This window comes from Aythya marila (genome assembly GCF_965140915.1).
Source record: "Aythya marila genome assembly, chromosome: 1".
NCBI lineage: Eukaryota > Metazoa > Chordata > Aves > Anseriformes > Anatidae > Aythya > Aythya marila.
In genome coordinates this window covers 117,844,363-117,860,984 of record NC_139042.1, presented here as the reverse complement: position 1 = coordinate 117,860,984, position 16,622 = coordinate 117,844,363, and the positions used below count along the sequence as shown (strand labels likewise).

Here is a 16,622-nt window from a genome sequence, read left to right as displayed (position 1 = left end):
GGGAGACAGCACAGAAGGGGAAAAACTGCCGTGCGTGGCTGCTCTCAAGAGGTTATGGTCAGGACTCACCGAGGCACTTGCTGGAGGCTTTGCCTCAGTAAGAAGAGAATCAGAGCCATGTAAGGATGGTGGGGTTTGGCCCATTGTAAGCCCTGGCATTCATAAAGGAGCACAGCGTCACTGCATGCCTGTGACTGACAATCATGGCTTGCTTTTCATAATGTCATGTTACAATACTTTGCACTGCGATTTTTATACAGTAAGCCCTTAATTTAAGTAATTGCATTTTCTACTAGTGGGAAACAGGCTGCATTGACCATACCCAATAAGCTATTGTCCCACTAGTCATTTTTGCATCATTTTTTTAACCAACATTTGTTTTAAGGCACTGCCTTTTTTTTTTTCCTTTTTTTTTTTTTTTTTTTTTTTTTTGAGAGAGAGCTCTCTTGCCTTTATTAAAGGACAATGCAAGCCTGAAACCAGCAAAATGCTCACATGTCATTCCTTTCATCAGGAGTTGAAGCAATATGGTTTAGGAAGGGAATAAACTAGCTAACTAGTTGCTAAAGCTATCTTGAGCCCCTTCTTGTGAACTCCATAAGCACTAGTTCTCACACAGCTCTAGAAGCTCAGTATGCAAAGTTATACTAAAACGGTATTAAAACTTTTACATCTTCCACCCACATAAATGAGTCCCCTCCTACCCCTCCACAGCTTCCAGCCTCAAATATCCTGGCATAAAATGATCAGACAAAATAGGTGACTTATGTTTTTATTGGTTCCTCCAGACTATGACGACATTTCCTAAAATGCTGAGCCAGGAAACTATTAATGTCTCTGAAAAAGTGGAAGGGGTCAGGCTATTTCAAAGGGCATGTGTTTGCTAAGAAGCCTTTGTTGCAGATGTATAGGCCACTTAAGATTCAATTAGTAGTAACAAAAATATTTAGCATTCACACAGTATTTCTAGCTTTCAAGTATACTATGAACACATTTGTAACACCTCTGTGTGCTAAGAAAGTATTACCCTTTTTTACCTTTTTCAGAATTAAAACTGGAAGGTGAAACAGCTTGCCTCAGATTTTATAAAGCAGCGTGTCCCTTCCAAAACCAGAAGCCCCCTCAGGTTTTGTACACGCTCCCAATCTCAGGCCATTACTGGAGGGAGAAATGGAAATGGTCTCAAGCTTATGAACATTACAAAAAGGAAGACAAACCAGATTTTCTTGATTTATCTCAGCCACATTGGCCTGCATTTGGCAGCACAAGGTAGCTCAGGCATTTGCAGGTGGGGCCATGGATTATTTTAAAAAGTTCCTGGGGTTTTATTTACCAGCACTAAACCAAACCAATTGGTATGCCAACAGGAGCATACCAAACCCAGGACAGAAAGAAGGATCCTAAAGAGGATCCCCAAAAGCTTGTAATTTTCAGGCAAATACTACATTGTGCATACTTCTTGTTTGTGCTCTGCTGTCAGTAGGGATGGGAAGTGTCAAGGGAGGACACAAAAAAACTGCACAAAACCTTGGAGGTAAAGCTGCTCAAAAGGTATTATAGTTTAACTTGAGGCAAGTTTAACTTCACCTGCCAACCCAGCTCTGGTCCTGATTACATTAGAGTACACATGAAGGTCAGTTCCCTAGCATGGGGGTGGCAAAGCAGATTTAAACCCAACCTACCTACAGCACACAGAGTACAATACATTTTCCACAGAAAAGAGTGCTGTGACCTAAGAGAGGTCACTCTGCCCTTACTGAGTCCAGAATCTCACTCATTTGTCACGCCTCAAGCCACCACGATCCTGTCACACTACCACCACCACCGTAGGTAAAAATCCCTCTATTGCACAGTGCCATCTCCTGGGCAAGCAAGACTGAAGAAACTCCTGACTCCCTCACAGCATCCAATGTTTTCACGTCTCTTCCAGCACTGGCAGGCCAAGCACTACCTCTGCTCGCAGAACACAAGCGGTGAAATCACAGGAAGAAGAGCAGGTTGTTTACAGCTCCCACCGTGAAACGTGAGACCCGGCAGCCTGCTCTGGAGAGAGGCAGTATGTGCACGGGCAAGTACCGTGCAAACCCACAGGATTAAGTTCACTCTGGGCTGCTGGCTAATCACAAATTAGCAATTAAGGCTTCCTTTCAACATCCAAACAGGAAATGGGAGTGGAGGAAGTGAAAGCTTAATAATTTCTTGTGTGTTAACAAGTTACATGAGCCACTCCAAGAAAAAAGTTTTCCGAAGTGAACTTAAACCTAGCACATCGTCTGCCCCAGTGCCAAGCATTTCTCTTTAAAACCAAACTGTGCGTCTTGGAAAAGAAAGCACTGATGCAAACATTTAATTTGACGCTTCTTAATTTCCAGGGAAAGAGAACATCAAGCCACGGAATAAAGTTGAGGACCCTACCTTTGTGTAAGCACAAGTGCTGAGATTATGATCTTGAAACGAAGCCAGAGGTGGTTAGTCTGGAATCTCTCTAGAAACAATCAGTGAAGAACCGGAACAGAGGGGGTAACTGTTCAGTTATCATCAGCTGTTAGATCCATAATGGCCCCTGACCAAGAAGCAGGAAAATCAGACAATGTGTTAGGTCTTTTTCTTTCTACTATCTCTCTGGGCTGCTGTCCATTTTGGCCCTGTATATTTCACAACGTCTACCTCACCATATAATAGAGGTTGAGGAGAGCTGGGGAAGAAAGTCCCTGTGGGGCAACAAGAATCCTGAAAGGCCTGAAGGAGCAAAGGACTCTTAGGCATCTGTGCTGAATGCAGCGAGGAACATCTCTCTCCATCTTCGAACCCATCAAGTCACAGCCCCTGGCAAAAGCAAAAAGCCTGACGCGTTACACACTCCTAACTTTGTGCTATCTTCACAGAAGGAGAAAGAAAAAAGCTTTGCACAACTGTTGAGTAACTCTCAAGAGCTCAAGAAAGATTAAAGGCCAGTCTCTTGGATGCCTGGAGATATCAAAGACAGATTAGGGACAAAGAATAAGATGACATGTACGGGTGGATGCAGGCAGATGTTTTGAGGGAACAAAATTGATCTGGGAATACAACAAAGAACTCCTTATTTTTTAGGGATTCTTTACAGATGTGCCTTCTCCTCCCCCCAATACAAAACAAAACAAAAACAAACAAACAACAAGAATAAAACCACACCGATAATTTAAGTGGACTGCATGGAGAACAGAAGAAAGGCAAAAGAATTTAAAAACCACTACAACAAAACACCTTCTGTCAATATATCTGCAGTACAATCTCATTATCTCCCATGGATGCAAAAAAGAACAGACATATAACATAGTTACCACGGCCCACAAATACTGACCAGAATAAATAAGGAGCTAATATCACATGGGTGCATGTTCTCCATTATGGAGTGTGAAGGTAGCTTTTTTCTCATTACAGCAACTTACCTCTACGTACTTATTACAGTATGTACATGGTTGAATGTGTGGACTTCACTGTGGACTCTCAAATTGCTGCTCTGAGCAAGCAAAAAGGAGGAGAAATGTCTATTTTACATGTGAACTTCTATCCTAGATCTTCCAGGCCAGACAGTTTTCACAGTAGGCATTCCCCATTTCCACGGCGACTGGAGGCAGATGAGATATTTGATCAGCCTCGGGTTTGGATCACCCATGTGCAAAAACTCCCCAGAACAAGAGTTTTGAAAATTGAAAAACATTAATTGTATAAGACTGCTGGGTTTGTTTGCTTCTTTCCTCACTTTTAGACGTAATCATAGGTAGGCATTATCTCCTCCACTGGAAACAGCAACACCCTTTCCCCATAGGACTCATACTGCTTGCTACCTTGCACTCCCAGGTGGTTGCAGTATGTACTGTGTCCATGCTGCTTTTTACTTCTTTACAAGGTATTTACTTCTATGGAGTCACTACTTACTTTGTTCATTTTCTCATTTAGGATGTTTGTATTCAGGGCAGCAATGCCACTTCCTACCACGTGAGAGACCATGACAACTTTGTGAGACTGCTGCCTGCTCAGTTCCCAAAATGACGATGTCTGCCAGAACATTCAGGTTTCCAGCCTGTGATTCTTCAGCAGGTTAGTTGGCCTTCACTTCTGTAGTATCAAATGTTTTTCCTTAAGCCAGAGGTTTCCAATATTTCTCCCTCTCTTCCCAAAAAGCAGGGAGGGAGTATCAGGATGAGATTACTTTGGTAAGGAGCGCTGAAGAGTTCCTACTTGTTTAGCAGATATTAGTACCAACAATCCACTGCCAAAAATGGAGGAGGAATGTACTGACAACTCTTGGTGAGAGACAAATTACGATCCACGTCTCCTTGCCCTACATTCACACAACATCCAAGCTCGCATGTTCCATTCACTTCAGGAATACATACTTGTGACCAGTTTCTCTGGACCAAACACCCAGTACCTGTTAAATAATATTAAGAATGATTTCACCCTGAGATGCTTGTACTGGATCTTACCCAAGAACTTTTTATACATTACATATATTACTGTTTTGCTGCAGTTGCTGTTTCAAAGTAAAGCAAGAACTCTGACAGATATATGCATGAGATCATCCAGATGAGGAGACTGTATATTTGGAGAGGTGTGGTAATACTCGACAAAACAGATTATCTTTTTCAGTCTGTCTTCCAAAATAAAGATTTTCTTGGATGATTATTTAACACAGGGGTTCCTAGAGGTTTGTCCAAGGAGGGCAACTTAATAGGTGGGATATTTAGGCTAGAAGCTGCATAACAGAAATCAGTCTGTACAACAGTGCAGAACAGCTACAACTTAAAAATACCTCTGAGGGTCATATTTAGAAGTTTTCTAAGTCAGTCTTTGGGAAGTCTCAACTCAGAGGCTGAATTCTTGTGAGAAATATAACTGATCCTTGCATTTTCTTTCTCCTCAAGGAGACATTTCTAAATTTTTGTTTTGTTCTGTTTTGTGATGACTACTAGGATCTGCATTACACAAGGAGAAGACTGACAAAGCAAGAGCAGACATGCTAGCCTTTCAATTTATAACATACTTGTAAATGCTTGTAAGCTCGAAACAAGCAATAGTCTTTATTGAAAAGGCCTCCAGCTCTACAAGCAGCTCACATTATATTCAGGCAGTAGTGGAAGGGAAGGGGTTTTTACTGTTTAAATCTTCAGTAGACGTTGTAAGTTTTTTTTTTTTTTTCAATAGTCTGAAGGTTTTAGAAGGTACTAAAACAACTTTTAGTATTCTCCAGAATACCACTCTCATTATGGTCTCATTGAGATACGTGCATGATGTGGTTTCTCTGTGCCACAAACACACACAGGAAAGATTTCTGCCTTGCATTATATTTGTGCTGAAGCCTAGAGAGTAAGGAGTAACAACTGTTGATATATACTCCCCCTTGAAGGCCATCAGCCTCTGTTCACATGTCTTCAAGTGAAGGTGGCAGTTGTAAACTGCATCCAGGATTTGAGCACACAATTGTACCAGTCAGATGACAATTCAATCACAGATAGATAATTTAGGCACTGTTAGTAGTACAAACAGTCCCCCAAGCTTCAACTTTTTGTGTATGTTTTCAGTGGCCATCCATTCCCAGTTGCACACAGATTCACAAAATGAGAGGCTTTAGCATTTTGGTCTCTGTTTTGTAGGGTTGGCAAGAAGGCTTGCTCAGCTGTTATGCCCCTATTACCAAGACTGCAGCTTCCTTAACTTTAGTCATATTAACAGAAAACACCTACTCTAATCCTTAAGTGCAAGTAGGTGTAAGAGAGCATTTGATTCCACCTACAGAAACTACCTGAGGAACAAACTGTTCATCTTTCTCAGCAAACCTCTTTTTGACACTTAGTTCAGATGTTCTGAGGGGAAAAGCAACCAGTGAAATGAAGAAGCAAACAGATGAAAATCTTTGGAATGTCCCCTCAGCACTCTGCTAGGCAGGGAAACCTGGCGCCAGCCCCACTGTCCCCTGAGACACAGGGGACTCCATCAGAGCGTGAGCTCCAGTCCTGAGCAAAAAAAATTCTTTTGTCTCTGCTACTCTAGCAGGCCTGCCAATTGACATCTTAAGTTTTAGGCAGGAAAACGTGTTGTGTCATGTATTCCTGTCATGCTGGATGATGGGACAGTGCCTGCGTTTGGAAGACTGGGGGAAAACAAGCACAGTGCTCTCCTGAGGTTGGATCACCCTTTGTAAAAGGGCTCCTTTTAGTAGCACGCATGACTGGCTGGCAGAGATCTGGCTTAAGTGGAGCATCCTTCTTTTCAATCCCTAATCCCACACAAGAGGTACGTCTAGTCAAGAAATTACGTCTCATGCTGCCCCAAGGACCTCCATGCCTCCTTACTGAAGAGAAAAAACAAGCAGCTGCCTTCTGCTGCAAAATGACAGAGATCCAGGCTAAGCTGTAGGGAAAAATGAGACCAAAGCCTCATGCAATGGTCTCATGTTCATTGCACGTGGTCTGACACGTCTGGTCACAGACTGGAGAGCTCTCAGAAAGGGGCCGGTCCCTGGGAGACAGAAAGGCCGAAGAAATACCGCCTGCTTTTAGCTGAAGATTAGAAAGTGAGTTGTACCACAGAGTCACACAAATGTGACGAACAATATACCATGCAGCAAGCTTTCTACACTGCAACCAGCCGAGGAGATTTGATGTGTGGTCTGTTTAAGACATACAGCCTCGCTGTTTTCCGTGTTTTATCTCATTCTGATCACGAGCTAAACAATCCAGTCAGTCCATTGTTCTTACCACATGGTAAGTAACTAGCTGCATGTAAACAAAACAATTAAGCTCCATAAGGAATTGCTTGCCATTCAAAGCTGAACTAAACATTGCATTTTGTTTCTGGAATCCAAATATGGTAAATTGGCTGACAGTTAGCTATGGCGATACGATTATTTGCTGCTCGGAAAGGGTAAGTGGAAGAGGCAGCACAAACTGGAAAATCACCTTTCTTTCTCTTCTGGGCACAACCAAGCGCTAAACTGCCACAGCTGGCTCTAAAACGCTCCTTCTTCGGTTGCAAAAGCACCGGGCTCCATCACATCTCCTCCCCTTAAGGAGAATACCTCTGAGCCGTTAACCTCTTAACACATCTGGCATTCTGACAGCTCATTAGGGGATAGCACCGCACACAAGAAAATGATGACTTGGTTTGTAGTTATTAGCTGTATTCCTGTTTCATCAAAATCAGACCATCAACTTGCTGGACAGAATATGCATGAAGGAAGAATGAGTCCCCTCCGCAGTGGGCACAAGGCCAGAAGCCTAGATCCTGTAAAACCAAATCCCCCACTCCAAAACAAAATACTCAACTCCCCCACTGCTATCCATTTTATGTGTTTAGCTTTGCAGGCTGAATGTTCCTAATTGAAGTATTCTCACAATGTAGGAGTCTTGAATACGCAGGGCAGGAAAAGAAAATAACAGAAAAGAAGCATTACTAAATCCATTGGTAGGGGGAGCCAATACAGGCAAAAACAGAAATGCATTTTGTCATAGGACCCACAGGGAAGGCCACTTCTTTATCTTAAACATGCATGCTTTGCGCCTCTGCAAAGGTTTAGCAGTTATCCACTGTTACGAGCCTGCATGATGCTGAGGGGCAGGAGGCAACTGCACTGACGCAGGCCTAAAGCTAGGGGAGGGAAAACATAAAAAGGGCATAACAGGGTGGGTGCTGAGCCCTGGGGCTGAGAGGTCACAGGACATCAAGGGGAAGAAAAGAGTCTGGAAGCTCATGGTAGCTTCCAGGGTAAGTTCACAAGTTTCATACTGGAAATCTGTGAGTTAAAGCCACAGTCATGGTGAATCTTCCTATCTGCGTAAGTCCTGCTCTCCCAACCAACTTTATGACGTGCTATCTAAGCCTGTACGGCCTAAAACATCCCAGCCTTCTGATGAAGTTCCCAGATAAACTGTAAGTTTTGACACGTAGCTAGACAAAGGTTATAAAAAAGGTTATAAAAACAAACTACCGCCTGTTTACTGTGGCAGTGCAATACATACGTCTCCGCCTGTGACGAAGGGTGAAAGACGCCATTTTGTGCAACTGCCTGGCGCAGACATCCGGGGGAAAGGTGACATGCCCTGTTACAGGGCCCTTATCCAAAGGACACCTAGCACCGGCTGAGAGGGAGACAGGCTGTGCAGAGGCTCTCCCCACTATATTAACAGGAGATACATAACTTGTGTGAAAAACAGAAGTTAAAACACCTCATTTGTTTGGCTTTCTGAATTCTGGATGACAGACTGTGGGGGTGGGGGAGAAGGACCAGGAAAAAAAGGGTAAAATAGCCTTCCTAAAGGGTAAAATATTCCTTCCTGAGCTTCACCCTGCATTGCAAATATTGTTGGCCATCAGATTATTGCCAACTACTTTCTATATTTCTTGCAAATATTTGTGGGCACACCTTCAAAGCTGCCTTGTACACTGAAGGATCACAAAGCATCCTAAATATGAGGCAACAGAGCCAGGAACACACAGAAAAACGGTGAACCAGTTTTTAACTGGAAAAACTTCACGTGTAGTGCTGTTTCTCTGACCCTCATGTTTTCACTTTTTGCCCTCTGAAGTGAAACCTTCATCCAGCAAAGACAAAAAGGCCTACAGAGAGATGCCCAAGTTCAAGTTTTCATCAAATGGGCACAACTAGTTCCAGTAGGTTCTGCTTGTCCTTCAGACAGATTTACCATCCATCTCTCCCGACACTTTCCTAGATGTGTGGCATTCAGAATGCATTCTCCAGAACATGAAAATGTGGTACAAGCCTTATTCTTAATGTGTTTTACCCTTACTCTTCATTTTTCTGCCTTCTCTGAGCCCTGCACCTTTTTCAGTCTCTTAGTCTTAGCTTCATTAACCATACACTCTGACATTTTCTACTTTGCCTTCATGCTCTCCGGTTTTCCTCCTCTTCATTAAAACAACCCTTCTTGGATGTTATTTTCCCAACAATTAAAATCATAGCACTAATCTGATTTTATAGATGTAGCACAGTTGATTTTACTTCACTATTCTCATTCTTTTGCTTGTATTGACATTGTCCACAAGCCCTAAGGGACAAGTGCTGATCAGACTTGAACTGTGCTTAGCAAAACAGCACCGGGAACTAGTCTGGCCCTTCAGCCTGTCCCCAACAAATGCACTTAAAAATAGATAACTTGTTTCTTATGCAGCCATCATCCTATTTCTATTTTAGGATTGAAAGTTCCAGATCCACACATTAATACTGCATCTCCTCCCAGTGTAGTACCTAATGCAATTTTCAACAAGGTCACTTTGCCAGACTCTTTAAAGGTGGTTGAGTAATTTCACCTCAGACCCCAGGCAAGAGGCAAAACTTCTGCTGGTATCAGGGAAAATTCTTCTGAGGTACAGAGCAAAAGGCCTCAGAATTTGATCCTTAAAAAGATAATGTTGCTTGCTTCCCCAGCTCTTGCCACTGCAGCTCCAAGGGCTTGGTAAGCACTTACATACCACAGTGTTGAGCATGGCAGTAAAACCTAGACAGATTGTTTGCACAGGCTAGGATGTGGGCATCCTGTTTCTCACGGCACCATCCTCATAACATGCAACCGCTGCCAAGCATTACAGTATAAATCTCCCACTGAACCCAAGATGCGGTTGACAAATATCCAAAAAAAGAGTAAAAATATTTATATCTTAAACATGTTGAATGGGTAAACAAGATTGTAACTGGGACTCTGTTGTGTCCTGCCTACCAATAGGCAAGCTGAAGCAGACAGGAATGTTTACAGCAGGCACTGCTGCGCCCTGTGGGCTCTTCTTCCTGCTGCCTTCTTCGGCAGGAGCAGTCCTGGGCAGGATGGTGGCCACCCACTTATGGTGAGAAGGTGGTCAATACCTGGCACACTCGGCAGATGCTGAGCTTCTTAGGAATAATTTGCTTCAGATCCTGAATCATTCCTAAATCACTGGACTTGGTGACCCCTGTGGGTCCCTTCCAACTCAGGTTATTCTATGATTCCCACACTACGTACAAGCATCATGCACGGCTACAGGTTTTTCTTCATGTCCTGAACACTACACAGATGTTGATTGTCACTATAGGTTTGCTTTTGACCATCTTTAATACTGATTCTATGGAGCCTGTTTACTTTCTCAAGATAGTTATCTAATACTTCAATAAACCAATCACTACCAAAAATGGTCAGTTAGTGGTCAGATTTGTTGCTTACAAGTAACCAACCTCAATTCTCCTCCTCTCCTGCTCTCACTCCAAGCCTTTCAAAGCCTAAATCTTTTCATTCCGCAACCACCAGTCATTTTCCCTTTACCGCGCTTGCATGCTAGAATTCACTGAGCTGTTAATGCGAAAAGCTAATAATCTCTTACATAAATACTCTGTGTCATATTCAGCCCAAACTAGCGTTCATATTTTAAGGCATATGGCTTTAATAACTCAACATTTTAGAAATATATTAGTTTTTTTAATTTAATTTTTAACTGGAGGTATTTGACTAAAGGTCTCTAAGCCTACACATGTACCACCTACCTGTATCTGAAACGATATTCTACAAAACTGTTCAAAATGACAAGTGAAAAGCTTAAACCTGTAAAAAGCCTGCAATATTTCAGTGCCACAGAGCAAGTAATGGCTATGCATTAACTGCCAAGCAATCCCAGAGAGAAAAACCACCTTCTTAAAGATGCCATGTAACTGCTAAGGGATGTTTTCTGCAGTTAACACCTTAGAGAATACAATCTTATAACGTTAGGGGAACTCAAATGTCTAAGAATAGTTTTCTGACAGAAGTTGAGCACAAAAACCCTGTTTCAGGTAAGCACAAGAGCTCAGGACTTGCCTTAGACTAAAGCTCTGACACTTCAGGGCAGCAGGTCTGATTTCCAATGCTGTCTCTGTATTTCCAGCCTAACTATTTACTGATGTATCAACATACATTAAGGGAGAAAACCTGTTTCAAAGCTTCTAACATCTGATCTCCTTCTGAAATACACCATCCCGGTGAATGTATTTACGCTGCAAATTCCTTGCTATAAAACAGCACCATTAAAAGGAGACTTGCAATCTACTCAACTACTTATATCAAGACCCTATCATGAAAATCAGTTGAGCGCCACCAATTCCCTACCCATTTCTTATTGTTAATTCTTCTGTTTATATCATTACTGTGTTGTCCTTTTTCTTTCAATTCGTTTGCTCCCCTTTCCTTACTGCCTGGGACACACACATACAGGATTCACCCAACATGCAAATACAGCAGTGGAAGATGATATGCCTGAACAATGCCTAAAATAAAATCTAAAGAGAAAAAAAAATGTTTTTTTCACCAGAAATCGCAGCCATTGCTTTTAACAGTGGTATGCAAAAGCCATTAAGGCAGATGTATGAAGTTTAAGCTGATGATATGCTGTAACCTGCTGCATCTGAGGAAGTGTTGTTACAGTGAATGTTAGTGAGAGCATTTTGATGTGGGCCACAGGATTGGCTAACACTAGTTTCATTGCTCAGTGTGGCATATTTTTCACATTATGTAATGCTTATTGTATGTATTATAATGACACATAGCTGAAAGCCATCAGTAAAGGCTTTCGCTAGGGATCGTGCAAAGAAATTTGATACAATGATAAAGAGACAGCACTTGATTGTTTTTCCTTATACTCTTTTGTACCTTTTGGTGGCTGTAAACTCAGTATGTTCTGATCAGATCTCCCAGGCTCACCTGCAACCCCTATGATACTATTTGTCAGACCAAATTTAGAAACCAGCTGCTGGCAGAAGAGCTGCAGTCTCCTCGCTGGTGGGAGGTCACTAAATCAGGAGGTGGAGGAGGGGGGCAGGTCTCTGCCAGTTTACTTTCCATCATCACACACCATACAAGTACCATCTTCTGTCAGACAATTTCTTTCAGTACACACAGATTCCAAAATGGTTAGAAAGCAGACTAACTAGCTGGGGTAATTACAGGGAAACCTCTCAAAATATGAAGCCATATTAGGTGGCCTGTTATTGACTATGCCTAATTTAAAGTTCATGTGTCATCAGGGCAGACTTGCAGAAATCCTCATGAATGCAGCGTAATCAAGCTTTTATTAAAACTAGTCAGACGTTTTCACCACTAAAGCCAAGATTTCATTAGGAGCCTTTCTCTGGTTTCTCTGTTTAACTTTCTACATTTACAGAACCCTGTCAAAATTACCTCTTAAAGACTTGAGCCTGAATTAACCGATACCTTCCAGGGGGCTATTTGTCACCAAGAAAAAGTGCACTAATTTGGATAGTTTAGGTTATTCAGATCTAATTTCTTTTCTTTTGAGAAACTTCAATGTACGTAAGTGCTATATTACTGTGCTGCTGATGAGAAACAGACGAAAAAGGACTGCTTCCAATCCCAACCTCACATACTGTAATTGTATTAAATGATCATTTAATTATTAAATAGAAGAGAGTGCAATGCAAATGAAAGTTCAGAAAGTAAACAGTTCAATGGCTCAAAATCTCTTGCGTCACTGAAAGACCACAGAGGTCTAAGAATCCACACCAACTGGAATTTTAATAGACTAAACAGGTTTGATTTATTATTAAAAATTAATGTGAAATTAAATGACTGAGCACTACTTCAAAGGAGCTGGCTATACAGTTACTCCACCAGTTTGTTCATAAACTTATTTCCTGGCCAAATACTTTAAATTCAATACAATGTCATTATGAACTGCTGAATTGCATGTAGAAATCTGTCTATCACTTCTTTGAAATACCACAATGAAGAAATATTTATCCTAACCTCACCGGGCAAAACATAATCTTGGAACCCCTATAATTCCAAGATGAAATCACCACAATTGGTCTAAAAATATTGCATTTTTAAATTTAATACCTCATATTTTGGGGAATGAAATATTTGCATCTTGCAAAGGCTGAGAAAAGCAGCTCAAGTATGCCTGTCCTTAAAAACAAGGTTTCTCACATGATGGAAAAAAGAAATCCACTAGCTGCGTATACCAAAAGAATTGACAAGCCCCACTCCATTTTGGTACCTGGTCACTTTTGCCATCACAGAAGCATGCGTAGAGTGCAAGGTTTAGACTGAAGACACAGAAAGCTGCATGTTGTCCCGTACAGTGGGGAAAAAGGATCAAATCTAGAAGCAAAATTATTTGGTCATAGCAGGCCCATGTGCTCATTGGTTCCAGATGACTCCTCTCCTTAGTTTGCATCTTCAGTGCCTTCTGGGCCACTGGAAAGGCAAGTTCCTTCAAGCAGAGAACTCAGTAAGGTCATTCCAAACATCAAAGGCAGCAACAAAGATGACACAGAAACAAGTATGAGAAGGACATAAAAGAAGGAGAGTCCGGAGCAGCTGTCAGAATAAAGGAAGCATGATTGAGGCTGGGCAGACAATAAGAGATCAGAGGAAGAAATGCTGGCAGATTAGCATCAAGCTGAGCAGTGAAAGCAAAAAGGGAAAATTTGCTATTGCTCTCCACTGGAACAGAAAAGCAATCATGCTAACAGGAAGAACTTGCTGAAATAATGGAATTGTCTTTATAATATTAACCTTGCCAATGTCTAAAATCCCTTAAAACAGGCAAGATCAGTGTATATGCCAGGGAATGCACAGGAAACACATCCTATTTATCTGGCAGTCAATATTTAGAGACTACACAGGATAAAATGACAGAATTCTGTCCTCGTACGAATATAATCAGAGAAGTTGGAACGGAGGAAAAAGCTAGAGATGTTGCAAGCGTAAGGGATGAGAATGCAGGGCTCCTGTTGCAGGTAGGCAACTAACATGGGTGTGCAAACATGTCTAAACTAGAGACACTGCAATAGCATCATTAACTCTGCAAAGGTCAACTATGGGAGCAGCCCAGCTGGGACACAGAGCAGGTTTATTACCTAATCAACTATCAACCTTGTTAGGTAATCCTAATCCTGCAACAGTAACTCTCTCACTGCAACAAAAAATAGTGTAAGAGTATGAGGACCTTCATGCTGGGGAGGTGAATGAGACCCCTCCATCCCTATGAGTAGAAACATAGAAAAACGTAGAAACAGCTCCAAATTGTGAAGCATCAGAAAACTGCATCTCTTCAATTCAGTCCACAACGTTTAACAACAAAAATCAAGGATAAGCATTAAACAGAGGTTTACGTATCTGACTTGTACATTGACAAGGATATTGAAAGGGAGAGGAAGAGGGAGAGGGAGAAGCTGTCAAGGGTTTTGGAGTTGCCAAAAACAAGGGATGCAGCAACCTTGAGCTACAAAATCGCTCCCCGATTTTCTCATCTCTCAGTCAGGAGCCAATCAGACCTCAGGTCATAGTTTCTGCAGTCTGTTTTTTCTAGGGTAAAAATGATATCCGCCCAGGCATTAAAACAGGATTACGATTTAACATCGAATTAGTACCATCACAAATTCTGGATCAATGCATGTCAGTCCCAAGATCAGTCTCAGCCTTTCTCCATCTCTAGTATGAGATGCCCAAGACAGGGAATTTGGTGGCACAAAAAGCCACACAGTGGGTTTCTCATCTTAGAAAATACAGCTTCACCTTCAGTACAAGAACAAACCTTTACACAACAGTAACTACTTCAACAAATTCAGGAAGAATGCCAACTCCAACAAGGGCATGACATACCTGTCTTTGTATGAAGCCCCTCCTTAATGTGTTACCATGGCCAACTGCCGTAATAACCATAGGAATTGGGGATATGTACTTGGCATCTGGGCAAATTATGCCTGTGCATAACATGCTGTTTGCATCCCATTATGCTACAAACTAAAACAGCACAGTCAGCCAGTACTGACTTTTGCTGTGCTTGTTATTTGGGTAAATCCAATCTCTATTTACCTACCTCACGACTGAAAAGAGATCAAATGCAATCAAAGACTTTAGGAGACAAAAATATTAGATTTAAACAGGAGAGCTGAAGAGCTAAGACCACCACATGATATGGATGTAATTTGTGCCATGGAAGCCCAGAAAGAATCAATTGGTCAGGCTTTCTGTGGCTTTGCACAGGCTTTTATGCGTGAAAGACATTTCAATAAACACTGTGCCCATGCCCTAAGCAATTACATAGACGTCCTCAGTGTTATTGGAAGACAAAATTGAGAACAATGAATCATGACCCCAAATGGGCAGAGCAACAAAACAGACAGCAAGCTGAACCCTGGCCTCAATTTCACCCCGCATGGCCAGTGTAACACAATTCCTATCCAACCTTTGCATCTTAACAAAAAAGCAAAAACCTGCACCACAACGCAAGGAACAAATCCACAGATTCCGTGTTCAGACAAAGCACAGTCTGAGATGCACCATGTGTTCTGCAGGGGAGAAAGGGAGGGAATGCAATAACCAGCCCGAGGACACTCTCAAGTATTTCTTCAGTGACTTCTGTAGACGAAGCCTTGCATCCTTCCATTGTCCCAACACTCTAGGCAGTTTCCATCAACTAAAAAATGAAGAAAAAAAAACAAACCAACACAAAAAACCTGCAGACCACAAGGGGGATTATTTGGGCCTGTAGCTATTTCTGTTTTAACATATAATTAAAATGTTGAACAGAAGTGAATTAAAAAACAGCTAATTTATACTGTGGATGATGTGGTCCACGGTCAAATATGAAGCATATTGGTGAGTCTTATTTTCCGATGTAAAACCTTGGTCTGCATAGCGATTCAGACTCCAAGCCTAAATATTTTAAAGAGCTATTTAATTACATATGAGAGACATTCTATACTTTTCTGTTATTGAGGCTGAAAAAGTGCCAGTGAACTTCTGCAGTGCTCTACCTTTGGAGGACTACATATTGCAGTCATGTTACAGCAACCGAAATTAGGAGCAGTCCTTCAAGTTTACTTCTGTAATGAAACAGACCGAAAGAATATGTTTTAACTCCTACTCAGACATTCACAGTAGTTTTAAAAGGGGTCACGATGTCCTGGTAACTTGGTCCTGAGCTGCTACAATGCATCTCAAAGATCTAACATAAAGCCTGAAGTCATTTTTGACAATTTGGTCTTAAGCAATAGACTTTATGTAATTTTATTTGTTTCTTAATTACAGAACAGACGACAGTGCATTTGTAGTTTATACGGTTACATCATGCAAATAGCATTCATTTTAACAATTGTCTAAATGCACATTTAAACAATTAGCCAATATGTTGCCTCAAATATTATCATGCCCAATTAGAAAAAAATTATAAGCACTCAAATGTAATTATAATAGTAAAGCCTTGAAAACGTATTTAAGTGATGCAAACAGCCTAATTTGAACCAGGTGGATGGAGCACCAATTCTAGACTGTTTCGATTCTGTGGGTTTATATTAAAGGCTGGCAAAGAGATTAAAAAAAAAAAAAAAAAAGGCACAAAAACGTTTTTAGATGAAAGCAAAAGGGACAACAATTCATACAAATGCAGAAGAAGATGTGGATAGGATGGCTGACTGCTTTGTCTCAACATTTCCCTCCAAACCCAGCTCTTGGGAACCCTATCCACAAAAGACTGATTTTTCTGACTCAGAAAAAAAAATAAAAATAGGCAGAGGGAGTTGGGGTTGTTCAGCCTGAAGAAGAGGACTCCGGGGAGATCTTGTAGCAGCCTCCTAATACCTAAAGGGGGTCCTGCAG

General features: G+C 41.5%; 2 protein-coding genes across 5 annotated transcripts in view; one reads left to right on the top strand and one right to left on the bottom strand.

The window, feature by feature from the left end:
- Positions 1-16,622, bottom strand: part of CMSS1 (cms1 ribosomal small subunit homolog) — a 232,512-nt gene that overhangs the window by 75,224 nt on the left and 140,666 nt on the right. The window lies entirely within an intron of this gene.
- The window catches only part of FILIP1L (filamin A interacting protein 1 like), a 198,920-nt gene that overhangs the window by 43,468 nt on the left and 138,830 nt on the right, over positions 1-16,622 (top strand). For 3 of the 4 annotated variants that reach the window (XM_082767215.1, XM_082767218.1, XM_082767217.1), the window contains exon 2: positions 3,940-4,080. The gene's annotated coding sequence lies outside the window, so the exon portion shown is untranslated. Of the gene's footprint in view, positions 1-3,739; positions 3,761-3,939; positions 4,081-16,622 lie in introns of those variants that run through there. The other variant, XM_082767216.1, reaches the window with a different exon arrangement.